Source organism: Aythya fuligula, chromosome 2 (assembly GCF_009819795.1).
Source record: "Aythya fuligula isolate bAytFul2 chromosome 2, bAytFul2.pri, whole genome shotgun sequence".
NCBI classification, from domain to species: Eukaryota; Metazoa; Chordata; class Aves; order Anseriformes; family Anatidae; genus Aythya; species Aythya fuligula.
In genome coordinates this window covers 102723674-102737752 of record NC_045560.1, presented here as the reverse complement: position 1 = coordinate 102737752, position 14079 = coordinate 102723674, and the positions used below count along the sequence as shown (strand labels likewise).

General features: G+C 33.0%; 1 protein-coding gene across 1 annotated transcript in view; it reads right to left on the bottom strand.

Moving 5' to 3' along the window:
- Positions 1-13869, bottom strand: part of CDH19 (cadherin 19) — a 66778-nt gene extending 52909 nt beyond the window's left edge. Inside the window, 4 exon segments of the mRNA XM_032181449.1 lie at positions 295-460; positions 2256-2350; positions 4531-4697; positions 13656-13869. The gene's annotated coding sequence lies outside the window, so the exon portion shown is untranslated.
- Positions 13870-14079: the final 210 nt, after the last annotated feature.

Here is a 14079-nt window from a genome sequence, read left to right as displayed (position 1 = left end):
TAAATAGGTGTCAGTTCCTTAATAGTGAAAAATGGGCTTTGACTGCCCAATGCTCTCTCAAAAATAGTTTTATGTTAGATAGTTAGTCAATCAAAAAGTCAAGGAGAATGAAAAGACAAGAAACTGGGGTATGATAACAGTAGTGCTTTCTATGTTAAGAGAGGCTATTAATTATATTATTATTAATTTATTAACTGTTATTTTGAAGAAGTCTCCAAAACGGAGCTGTAAAACAGTGTAGATTTACAGTAACAGTTCATTTTGGAATTTTGCAGCCTGATGAGAATGACTTACCTGGAGTCAATTTCATTGTTCCTAATCCACAGATTCGGGGACACTGCTCAGGTAACAAAAGTGAAAGAGCAAGACTGAAATTTCTCTTGAAATTTCTCTTGAAAAATGTTTTCTGAATCACATAATTATGTCATGGGCAATGTGGTTTATTAGGTGCACTGTTGTTCTGTTGTATTAAAAAACAAGAAGGTAACATGGTCACCAGTGGTACTTGGTGGTGTCAAGATGGATTTCAAGAAGGAAAAACTGTTACTTTGAACTAAACCTGAAATCACACACCAACTCTGAGAGCATTTGCAGGGTTATTTTATTGTCTCTGTGAATTCTATAGCTCTTTTTCATAAGATTCCTGGGGGATATTAGTTATTCATTTTAATCCTGTAACTGTGAAAAGTACAACCCAGATGGGAATTGCCACTACAGCCTTATTTTACTTTATGTTGCTTTATTTCATTCTTTTCTTACACTTTAATTCTAGTGCCAGCTTTCAGCAGGATGTTGAACCTGAAAGTTTTCTCTGTGCATTTAATTCAAAGAACAGACCGTCACCTATATTTCTCCCCCAATGGAATTCTACTGCTTATCACCCTATTAGACTTTATTTGTTTTATATTGTTCTTTTTTTGTTTTGTTTGGTTTGGTTTGGTTTTTGTTTGTTTGTTTTTTTTGTGTGCGTGTGAGTGCTTTTTTGTATGAGAGTGCTTTTTTGGGGGACAATTTTTAATTTTTTCCATGAAGTTCTCAGGAGCTGTAAGCTGCATAGGCTACTAACTTAATAACAGATTCCCTCTCATGTCCCTTCTCCATCCTACTCTATTGTACAGCACATTTTGACTCCTTAGATATCTCATCTGGAAAGTGCATTTATTAGATGATGTCCTGTAATTGAGGACTTCTGATATAAACCTAGTTTATATGTTTTGTTTTGTTTTTTCTCAAAGGTTGTTTAAAGTGCATATGAACTTTGTATTAAGCCTATTAAGCTTTCAACAGTAAGCTGATTTTAATAAAAGTGTCTAGCATCTGGAGGCTTACATTTAAAAGACAACTCTGAAAATCAATGCCCAAATCCCAGGAAACATATTTAACTGCTTTCATAAAAGGCATTAAAATTATTTTAATCCTCTTTTTTTTTTTTTTTTTTTCCTTGTTTTTTCTTGTTATTACCAACAACTCTCAGCCAGAAAGGTAAATTCTGTGCATTTTCTTTCTCATTTTGCTAAATTTACTTTCATGGCCTTCTCACTCTTAACTGAAATATGACCCAAAACCTTGGAGCTAATGCAGATTATATTTTTGTACTATTTCATCCTGGTAGCTGTGTGGTAACTAAGGAGTAAAAATAAGGGCAACATATTAGCACAGTGTTATGAAATCGTTAGCATGTCAAAAACTTCTGCTCTCTCGGAGGGGGCCAGAGCTGTTCTCCATGAAAGAGCGCTACTACTAGTGATAGAAGAAGGAGAAGGAGAAGGAGAAGGAGAAGGAGAAGGAGAAGGAGAAGGAGAAGGAGAAGGAGAAGGAGAAGGAGAAGGAGAAGGAGAAGGAGAAGGAGAAGGAGGAGAAGGAGATAGAATGTATAATTTTCCTAAGAAGTAAATAAAAGTTTTAGATTTCTTAGTGTTTGTAGAGAAACTAATATATCTAATGCGTTAACTTTACTCATTGATTAAGAAAAAAAAAAAAAAACAAAAAAAAAACAACAATACCAAGACAGATTAAAACAACAGTAAACATTCACCCACATTCTCCAAGGAAATGATACTCTCCAAAGAGGTAACATGCCAGCTAGAAGAGAGAGCAAATGAAAGATTTTATATCTTCTAAACTTGCCTTTCAAGATATTTGCCATTTTCTGTACATGATATCAACCAAGTTTTCCAAAATGCACACAGAATATTTAAAATAAATAGAACAGTACTGTTACTTAAATTGTAATTAGCTTGGGAAAAATATTTTACCTTGAGAAAATGGTTGAAGAACTCTGAACTGTTTCAAAGTTAAGTTATTCCAAACTGATTGAATTATCTGAAATGCCACAAAGAAATATCTTTCTCTGTTGAAGAAAAAAAATAAAATAGTAAAATAAAATAGAAATAGAAAAAAATATAGAAAAATATAGAAAAAAAAAATAAAACAGTTAGTTCATATTAGTTTATATCAACAGAATAGGGGATATTAAACTACATATCATACCACTTTTTTTTTTTTTTTTCCCAAATATCAATATCCAACTGGATGCTGAACTATATGCAGCAAGAACCAAATAGAGTCCAAGCAGACTCTGTGCAAAGGCAATCTTAAAACAAAATATGACTATTATTAGGATTTTTGCAATTCAATCTATTTGGATTTACAATGTCATCTCTATGGAAACAACAACCAAATCAGTATACAGGGCACATAATTCATCTGCAATTAAAGTACTTCACATTTGAAGAGCACTTTCCTCCACCAGCTATTACTCTAATATTGTTTTAGATTAAAAAAAAAAAAAAAAAAAAATCTTTTTTTTTTGTACTAAATGGTAAATAAATTCTAAGCAGTCTCCTTTTACACCCACCTTGTTCTTTTGTAATTCTTCTAAAACTAATTTAGCATTGTTTTTTAAATAGTACCACAACTTTAAGCTGCTTTTTTCCTTCTCTTGTATTATCTGCCATTTTTAACTGGTTACCTCTCATTTTGTTTGTACCTATGAACTAAGAATTTATAGTATAAATTAAACAAACTTAAATAACAATAATAACAATAATAATAATACTATTAAATTCCCAGATTATTTAGTGCTTGTGCCAATACAATACAGGAGAAGTCTGAAGGGAGGAAGTGCCTGATAAGATAGGAGAGTGACTGGGATGCTTTCAACATGTTTATAGCTTTATCTCTTAGTAAAGATGTTATTGTTTCTTTTCAAGGCTAAGCTTAAATCTTTTCAGGTCACAGGACTTTTTCATGTACAGTGTTCAGTTATTGAGCATCTTAATACAATATAAGTAGTTCTTATGAACTACTTCTAACCTCACTACACCTAAACCCAAATGCTCATCCTTCTTTAGATCACTCAGAGAATAGCCAATGGAACAAGGTTTGGTTTCTGACTATACAGCTGAGGGAGGAAAGGAACAGAAGAAAAAATTGTATTTCAAGATAATGCCTTCTGATAAAACCACCCAAGTTATGTTTGCAAATTAAGGAGTTTAGATGTGGTGTTAATGAACAATGGCCTCAAATTATGTAACCTTTATATATATACAGTTATAATCCGTACAAAATATAGTCCTTTAAATAAAATAGCAGTATATACTATTTATACATATCTTTATGAAAAAATTACAGAATCACAGAATCATCTAGGTTGGAAGAGACCTCCAAGATCCAACCTCTGACCTAACATTAACAAGTCCGCCACTAAACCATATCACATCTAAACGTCTTTTAAAGACCTCCAGGGATGGTGACTCAACCACTTCTCTGGGCAGCCCATTCCAATGCCTAACAAACCTTTTGGTAAAGAAGTTTTTCCTAATATCCAACCTAAATCTCACTTGGCACAACTTTAGCCCATTCCTCCTCATCCTATCACTAGGCACGTGGGAGAATAGACCAATCCCCACCTCGCTAAAGATATATACAAATAAATACAGCTATATATAAATAGCTAGCTGCCTAATAGTAAAGTCTGAAAATCCAAAGCAGCTACTGTTATGGTATGCTCTCAAAAGGTCTTCATCATGACTTCAGTGCTGAATCCTTTACTGACTTGTGTTTTTTTAATAATTATTATTTTATTATATTATTAATTTTTATCATTATTATATATTATTGAAGTATTTCATTAATAATTATTATTATGTTATTAATTTTATTATATCATTGTTTTGATGATTATTGTTTTTATTAATTAATTTGAAAATAAAAATGTTGGGGATTTTCTGCATGTAGAACTAAATAGTCTAGCTTCTTAGTTTTTCAAACTTGAAGAGCTTATTTGTTTTCTTTAATGGGAGGACATACAACTTTACATTTTATTTTTTTAATGTTTTTAAATAATTATGAACTAATTTTTAATCAATATTTAACTGTTAACTTAATGAAACAATACAAGGCAAGACAGAGCAGACTGTGATGAATAAACGTGCTGCAATTTGCTATCAATGTAGCAGCAGCCTTCATGCCTGAGCTTGGTGGTGTGAATGGCAGCAGGGCTGGGTTGGCTCAGCATCCCCCACTTACCTCCTTTGTCCAGCTGCAGGAGGCAACAAGCCATCAGAAGCTGTGAGGTTGTCACCAGTGGTTCTCCCTTGCATCAAGAAATCAATGTGTCTGACAGGCAAATACCTTACATTGTCTTTTATAGAGATGAACTTGCCAGCACTTGACAGTGTTCCAACCTTTTACACCTATTAAGGAAGGAAACAATAATGCTGTCCTCTTCTCTCTAGGGTTTTCTATATGCTACCTCTGACTGTGTCCTAAATGAATCAAGAAATCAATTTGCAGCCTCTCTGCCTCAGTTAAATCAAACTTATTCACACTTTCTGCTGAGTAAAAAACATCCAGTGCTTCCCCACAGGTATCTGCTGTCACTTTGACAAAGCATATCAGAGCCCTGACCAAAACTATGATGTCCAAAATGTTTCATTTTACTTTTATATTTTTTTAGCTTTATTGTAACTGTTTTACTACTTCATGACATTGTTTTCATTAATAATATTTGTGTGAACTAATTCTACTCTTAAAATCAGTGCTTACTAAATACGACTGCTAAATAAGGTGGAAAAATTAATGCTATTACCAAAAGAACAAAACATAATATGGAATAAAGCCCATTTTTATTGAAAATTGTGACTAGAAGATGAAAGACGACAGTGTTTATTGTGGACATGGACATTACAGGCTATTTAATAACCTAAATATTTACTTATTTTATTTATATGCCTGTGAATTATTGTTTAAGGCACAGATAGTGTTTTTATTTTTACAATACATGTACAAGGCCTGAGGCTCCCATGTTTTCTAAGGATATGATTTATTAATTTAGGCACCTGAAGATCTAGCTTAATATGCTCCCTCAGTAGTCAATGGAAAGAGAAAGGCAGTGGTGTTTTATTGCACTGTAAGAAAGACAACTAAGTACGAAGTCTAAATCAACTTATTTCTGTCTGGAATGGAGCATGATAATTAACCTAAGATAATAAAATATCTATTAAATATGTACAAACAGGTCACATGAACTACATTCTTACTACCATCTTCACAGAAATTTACTTTGGGGCAAGTTCTTTCATTTCTGAATTTATATTAACATTCAAGGTGCATCTTGTTAAATCTGGTAGTTAAATCTGGTTGTTAAATCTGGTGGTTAAATCTAGTTAAATCTGGTACTCCTTACATTTAGAGCTCAATTTCTCTATCAGATATATTTTGCATTTTAGGTAGAGATGGATGATTATAGTAAAGGAAATTAGACTACAACAAAGATGTTTTATAGATTATATTGTTTAAAAGAATGTATGAAATTCTTATAAAACACACTATTTATTATCTTGAAACAAATTACCTTGTAATATAAAATAAGCACTGTTTAGAAAAAAATTGTCTCTGGACTGGACAAGAGGAATGATATTACCCAAAGGAGTGAACATTTCTTAATGTTTTCCATTATATTATATATTATATATATATAATATATATATATATTCAGGAAAACTATGTATTTTGAAACTTTACCTTATCACAGCTAATTATCAAAATATCAGAATGTAGAATGTTTTTCTGATGTAATAGTATGATTTATGATAAATAAGATTATCATGTCAGAATACTAAGTTATCATATCATATAATAAGTACGTCATGAATTCTAATAAATTTCATAGTGTAGAAATGAAATAAATATGTTACTTTTGGATATTTAAAAAAAAATCAAAGCAAAAAAAGCAAAGCTTAGTTTTCTGTATTTCCTCACTTATGATTCTATATGATTTTGCCATATGTATTTTAAAACTCTCACATCTTTTCATGCCTTTCAGTTTGATACAATTTCAGTCTTACTGACAATCAAATCATTCTTCCATAGGTTCCAATACATGAACATCTAGGCTCATCTCACTTGCCTGGTTTAGCTATAGCAACCATTCCTGCAGCAGAAAAACAGTTAAAAAATAGTCCCACACACAAAAATTACAAATTACTACAAATCTAATGTTGCTGTCTGAAAATAAATAAATAAATAAATAAATAAATAAATAAATAAAATAAATTGTTCTAGCAGAGCTAGATAGCCTATTGAAATTGTATATCTTTTAGTCTCACTTTTATGATTAGTAGTGTTCCAAAATACTGTTATTTTTTATGATGTAATGTTTTGTGCTGTGCTGCCTTGTTTACATTTGAAATAAAATCACATTATAGTAGCTCAGACTTAAGCAGTATTCCTCCACTCAAAATCTGCTATCGTTTTGGAAAAGCTATATTTAAAATTATTATTAATAATAATAATAATTAATTAAGACCACAGGAAAAAAAAAGTACAGAAAGTAAAATTGTATGTTTATGACAACTTACCAGTTATTCACAGCTTTGAATTATTTGTTTCCAATTTTTATGATATATCTGAAAGTGTGACTATGATTTCAGAGTTTTCCTGAATGCTTCATATATTCAACAAACCCATTCTTATACTTATATTTCAGGGTAAATTATTGCTTTTGAATTTCTCTTTTTTTTCAGAGACATTTTCTCATTTTCAAGAAATGGCATCTATTATCTGTTATCTATTGGGTGTGGTTTTAAAGACTTAGTATAATAAGAATTATTTTGTTGCTGTTATGTTTTGTTAATGATGCATTGCCACAATCAGACAGTTATTCATCCGGGCTGTTTGGATGTAGAAGAACTATCTAGCTCTGCTCATAAAGAGAGAATAGCTCAGGATCTGGCCTCGAATCTGAGGGGGCTCTTGCTCCCATTTCAGATAATTTGCAGTACCATCCTATGTTAGCCTCTCCTAATGACATATACGTTAAGATATTTGTAACCTATCCTATATGTGACAGCTATATGTGACAGCTATAACCTAACCTATACGTGACAGCTGTGCGAGAATGTAAGCCCCAGTTGGACCCACCATGCTGGAGTGAAAACTAGTTACTACAACAGTGAAACATTGGGTGCAATCATCCAGAGAGGTACAGCTACAGGCTGGTGTGGTGTGGTGTGCTGAGAGGATTCAAATGGACAATCACAGTTGGATAATGTCTGTGAAACCAGTAATTGATGTGGTCACTTAGGGAGAAAACTCATGGGTACATGTAGGAGGAAACCCAGATATATGGGGGGACCACAGGGGTATGTGTAGGGAGAACTACCTGGGTACCTGTGGGAAGACCCCAGGAGGGAACCAAGAAGACACCAGAGACCCCCATGGCCCCATCCTGGGCTGTGCACAACATGGCGGAGATATCTGTGCTGATCTACAATGATGGTGTCATCTCTCAGATCATGGGACAGAGGAGTTGTGTGGCTCATAAAAATTACATATACACGTAGCTGTGATTAAAATGTTTGGATATCTGAGACCATTCAATCTCCACACTGAAGCTGAAATTGATCTTAAACCATGGCAGTCTTTGAGTCTAGGTTCTGTTTTCCTGTAATCATTAAATGGGAAGATATCTTTTCATAAGACTTAAAAAAATAGCCAAGTTAAAGAGCTGAGTAGAATAATATTACATGTAAGGCACCAGAAAATGAGTCTAATTTTATAACATTTGCACAGTCCTGAAAACACGCATATGAAAAGCTGAGCAATCAGCACAGTTTATCTCTATGTGACATTTCCAAACACTATTTATATTTTTCATGGGTCAGTCTTTTACGAAAATAGCTTTGTACGCTAGCTATCTAATGATCTGGCATTTGAAACCAATTCAATTTATATGTTAAATTTGATGTTAGGAAAAAACCAATACACTTACTACTTTTTTGTTATGTAAGTCTGGTTGTCATATTAATTTGTCTGGAAACATCTTTTTATTTTCCAGAGGTACATCAAGGGATATAAAGTAACATAAATCATTCTGGCTCATCTACCACTGGGAATTACTGCTAAGGGTAAATTTTGGCCCAGCCAGTATATATCACAGAGATACATAAAAAGAGCACTAGCAATGCCCTTAATCTTCCCTGGCAGCTATCTGCATCTCGTGGAGAAAGACAGAGTGAGAGATCAGTCACTGGAAGATGAGCAGGACAGTAACTGAAACTAGCACTGCCTTCCAATTCACTGGCAAAGACGGGAGTTTTATTCAGCACCATGCTGGCACACATCCTTCACCCCCTCCCTCCAATTTTCTGCAGGAAGCTGGGTAGGGTGTTGCGAGCACAGTTGGTAACTGCAGTATGCCTCTTTCAGCAACAATGCTACCAGCTGCCTTATACCAGGGCTGTGGCTCTGCCCCAAATGCCACGGACACTGAGCAGTGAGTAGGGCAGCTAATGGCTTTGGAAGATCCTCTCTGCTTTAAAAAACAAAACAAAACAAAACAAAACAAAACAACAAAAAAAAAAACACCTACATGTGAATAATTATAATAATAGTAACAACAACGGTATAAAGCATAAGTTGCTCTCTCCATTATCTCCATGACCAAAGGAGAACTGCAGGCACTTATGTACTTCTGTTGCTTATAATACTGCAGGGAAAAGATACCAATTTTCACAAGCTTAAAAGACATCCTATTGGCTAAAGCTACCTAAGACTGTCAAAACAACTGTGGAAAACAACTTGTCTTTCAACATTCAACAGGGAAATCTCTCATTTTCTAGTTATATGGATTAAAACATTGATTTCTTGTGATGCTTTTTAAAAGTAACTTCGTTGCCCCTGAGATTGTTGTGCTACCCGTTTAAGTGAGAAGGAGACCCAAGTTAATTTTAAATAAACAAGTATGTGACTGTTTAAAAAATAATAATAATAAGCCAAACTCCATTAAATGTAATTGTAATCCTTTCCATTTCCTTTTTGCTAGTCTTCCTCAACTAATTTAATTGTGCTTTAATTTGGAGTTACTCTGTTGTAATTCTGTGTGTTAGAAAAAGGCAATTTTACCACCAAGGCTTGAATAAAAATAATTTTTGCAATAATGATGGACTCTGGGAGAAAATAGTCTCTTTTAATATTCTTCTTGTATGGATGAAAGAGAGAAGCAACGTGCACCATTTGGAGAAAAAATACCATTTCAGATCCTACCAAATATCATGAATAACAGTCCGAAGATAACAGGACTGCTCCTTGTCTGTAATGTTAAAGAGTAAGGATGCAAGGGAGTTTCTGTGGCAAATTGCATATTCATACTCCCCATGGCAACACATAACACATAGCACTTGTATGAATGCTTGTATGACTGTTTTCATTTCCATAAAATATGCAGAGAATATTTAGAGTATTGTGGATTATATAAAACCTTACATGTTTCTGCACTATGACTTTCTCTGCTCTGTTTATGAAGTTTGTTGGCAGTTTTCTTGACATTTTTAGAGTGCTCCCAGTCATTTAGAAAACACAAAATAATGATTTAGCAGAGATTCACTTCTTTTTCTTTTTTTGACTCCCATGTTTAATCACCATAGCTAAAACTCCTAAGTGAACACTGTTCACTTGGGGTGACCACATCCAGTGAAACCTGTCTGCTCTTTGTCCCATTTCCTGATATACTTTTTTTCTGAGATCTAGAACTCATATAGCAATTGTAAAATTCTTAAAAGACAACAAAGAATTAATATCTCCTGTGTTTTTATATTATTTTATATTATTTTTTGTTTGTTTGTTTGTTTTTCTGACCACTTCTGAAAGGCATCATAATTCATATTGCTGTGTAAACCGTTCTATCACGTTCTACAAATCCTATTCATCGTTCTGAAAATGTTCCCTGTGAAGAAAACAGTAAGTAACCACAGTTTCTTTTCCATTTGCCAAGCATTGTCTCTTTAAATCCCTTTTATATTTTTCAGTCTTTGTATTTTAGAGGAAGTCATTAACTTGGCTATACTATGAGAACACCAGCAATGAATAGCCATGTGTACTCTTATACTATGCTGCATAAGAATGAGAGCAGGACATTTAATACTTATTCATACAAGCATTTAATATGATATTGTTTAATATAGTAGTAAAGTTCTTTTAAGCATAACATTGCCAAGCAAAATAAAACTTCAAGAACTTTAAATTGCTATCTTATTTACCTATATAATATAAAAGTTTCTTAAAGATCTGTAAAATACTGAAAAAACTGTCTATTTTGCAGAGAGATTTTATCTTGGCTGGATTTAAATCAGAATAAATACATCAAGGCAGTGATCAATCATATTGAATATAGTTATTCTTTTGCTAATTACATTTTATAATTTACTATAGTAGGATTGGGTTTCCAATCTGTCAAAATTCCATGTAAAAGTAAAACAGGAAAATGTTAAGTGACAGCTTACACTTTCCCTGATGTTTAGTTATCAGTTTTGCCACTTTTGCCACAGTTGAAAAAATGTCAATAATGATAAACAAATAAATAAATAAATTTTAAATTACATCAGAATATATAAACTTCAGAGTCTTTGATTAAGATAGTCTTTGAAATCTTAATTCAGGCATCATTGTTTTTATTTTTTGTTTGTTTGTTTGTTTGTTTTTAAGTTGCAGTATTATATTTGCAGACACAAAAACAGCCTTGTATGGAAAATTTGATATTTTTTCTTCCCCCCCATCCCCCAAAAACAACAAAAAAAAAAAGAAGTATTGTTATGTATTTGAATGTCTCTAATTTCATCATCTCAAAAGGAATTTGACAGAACAGCTAGATCAGTGGCCTGAGAGTGAGGGATTCTAACTTAATATCACCTTCCATTTACAAGGTCTTCACCATGTCTGTGTCCCTGTTGGTAAGCCTGGGAATAATGTGCTAAATATCATTAGCAGTTTTTGCTTGATAGCTTGGTAGCACCAGCAATTGCAAATCCTTTTATGCTACAGGCAAAGCCACTGCAGAGAAGATGCTGGGATCTGTGTATCCAAAGCACAATTATGTTCCCAGCTCTGTCCCACGTGGTCTTGTTGACACTGCTCCATCCTCATTAACTTCCTCTGTAATGGATATCTACCTTTTCTGCTTAGCAGGGCCCAAAATGAAAACTCCATAATAACCAGGGTCATTCTGGCCTGGATAGCTGGCCATGGTATGTGTTCTTTGGCCTCTCCATTCATTTATCTTCAGAAACAAGTATTTTGCTGGGGTAAGTAGCGTGAAGGGATAGATAAGGAAAATATTTTATTATACCTTCTGCTTAGCATCATGTGCACTCAGAAGGGCTTAAGAATATAGTTGAAATAGACTGAAATTTAAGTGACAGTGGTTGAACTTCTTTTTTTTTCTTCTGGCTGTGGTAGAAATCAAGACTTTCTATGACTTGCAGTATAACAAGAACAACATTTTCTACCTACAACAGAACTAATACTTAAGTTCAATATTACTTCTTGTATTGTCAACTCTATTGGGAAAACTAGCAGTTTGTAATTACACTGATTCTAAGATGTAGCCAAATCTTTCTGATTAAAGCTGAACAAGAAATTTCTGAGAGTATTTAAAGTCAATATGATGCAACAGCTACACAATAAAAGTTTCATCCCAAAAAGTTATAAAGTATGAAAGCAACTAAAATGAAATGTAGTGGTAACAATATGTAACCTAAAACATGGGCATCATGAAAAATTTGCCTGTATAGTAAACTACATACTACTATATAATTTCAATACCAAAATGTACTAGTATTGTCTGATATTAGGTTCAGGTTAGTAACTGTAAAGTATTCTGAAACCTGGAGGCCATGTATTGAGTTAATTTCTAAATATTCTACATTATAGCAGTACTGCATGTAAAATGTACATTACAACATATTAAATTAAGGTTAAATTAATGTTAAAATCATAACATTTGGGCTTTAAAAATATGTGGATTTCCATAGTAAAGCTGAAATTTTGTTCTTCAATATTAATCTACTTTGCTCATAGTACTTTTTGGGCAAGTCCCTCTTTCTTCCTTCCTCCCATTTACTTAAAAATGAATGTGAGAATAGGTTTTCATCATTTTCTAGTTCTTAGGCTGATGTGTTTTTTAGTCTCTAGAAAAGCATTAAATCTGAACTCCGGATACAGCTCAGTATCCATTTTATGTGTTTGGTTCAGCACTTGTAACAGAAAAGTGCTAAAAGTTGAAATGTCCATTATAACTCTTAAAATTGAATCCACAGATTAATTTTTACACCTTAGTGCAAATGTATCCTACTATAAATTAGAAATAGTTTACCTAGAATGCTTTTACAACCACAAATGATTTTAAATTACAATCTATTAAAAATAATGATATAATTCAAAAGCTATTTAATTCCTACCAGTTTCGTACCAAAATAATCTGTAAAATGAATGAACTTACAGATACTTAGCATTTTAATAATCAATCAGCAGCTATTAAATATATCTGAGCTATATTTTAATACACGTGTCTTGAATACAGACTAATCAAAGAGTTTAAACAGGAATAATAAATTATAGCTTTACTTCATAACAGCAGGCTTACAGAAAAAACACTAAATACAAATATTTTCATAGTATATATATTGAATTACTCTTTGAAAATGAAAGTTTTTTTTTTTTTATTGAAAAATTGTCATTTTTCATTTGAGATCCAATAAAAGTAGAGTCATTCCTTTGTGTGTGTGTGTGTGTGTGTGTGGGTCTGAAAGGCTTTATATGTCTTAGATCTGAGATTATAAAGAGAAGCAGGAACAGCAAATTCAATGTAAAGCTAAGGCCAAATAATACTTTTTTAAGAGAATCTTATTGCTATACTAGAATAGAGGAAAGCAGGGCAGAAAATACTTCTTTCTGTATTACAGTATTCCTGTAAGACAAGAAATTTTTCACTCCTCTTGATTTAGTTTCAGAAATGTTAAGCACATTTTAATGACAATCACTGGAATGACTGTAGATGAAGCATTCACAAACAATCTGTCAGAGGTGGGAATCTTGAAGAAACAGCTTGATAATCAGCATGAAAATTTTAATGTGCAAGTTACAAGACAAGCGTAACAATGTTTTCATCTGGTAAATCCAATGTAGAAAGTTAGATTTCAGCAGCTAGTCAACAGACACTGAGGAAACAACAAAAGTTGATTTCCCTGTCCAGAGGGAGTTTTGGGTGGCTTCTGTTTTGTCTTTAACTTTCATGGATTTTGCACTCAAGACACCCAGATAAATGTTTTGAATTTGATTTTTGAAGACGGCAAAGAATAAAAAGATAAAGACCTTACCCGTGTAACTTCAGGGTCTTCTAGGTTTGAAGAAATGAGTATTGTTAAAGTCAAATTAAACATCCAATGAGGAGAAGTTCTTTTTTACTTCACAGATCCTTGGAAAGCTTTAAGAGTTAGAGCTTCCTGCTCTAACTCTTAAGTCACTCCTGCTTTTAGTTTTGAAAACTCACAGTATGACACTGCTTACTGCGTGCTATTTTGGGTGCCCTGAGTAAAACTATGAACACAGGCACTTTTGTGCAAAACATCATAAGGCCTCTCTGATGTTCATTCAGAGTTCAGAATTAAAATGCAGAAGGCTTTAGCAAGCAAAATACAAGCTGATTTTCTTTTTCCTAGTGGAAAAATAAAGTACTCCCTGGCAAGTAACCAAGGTGGTGGGAAGGTAATTCATTTTGTGTGAGAGTATTTTGCAAATGAA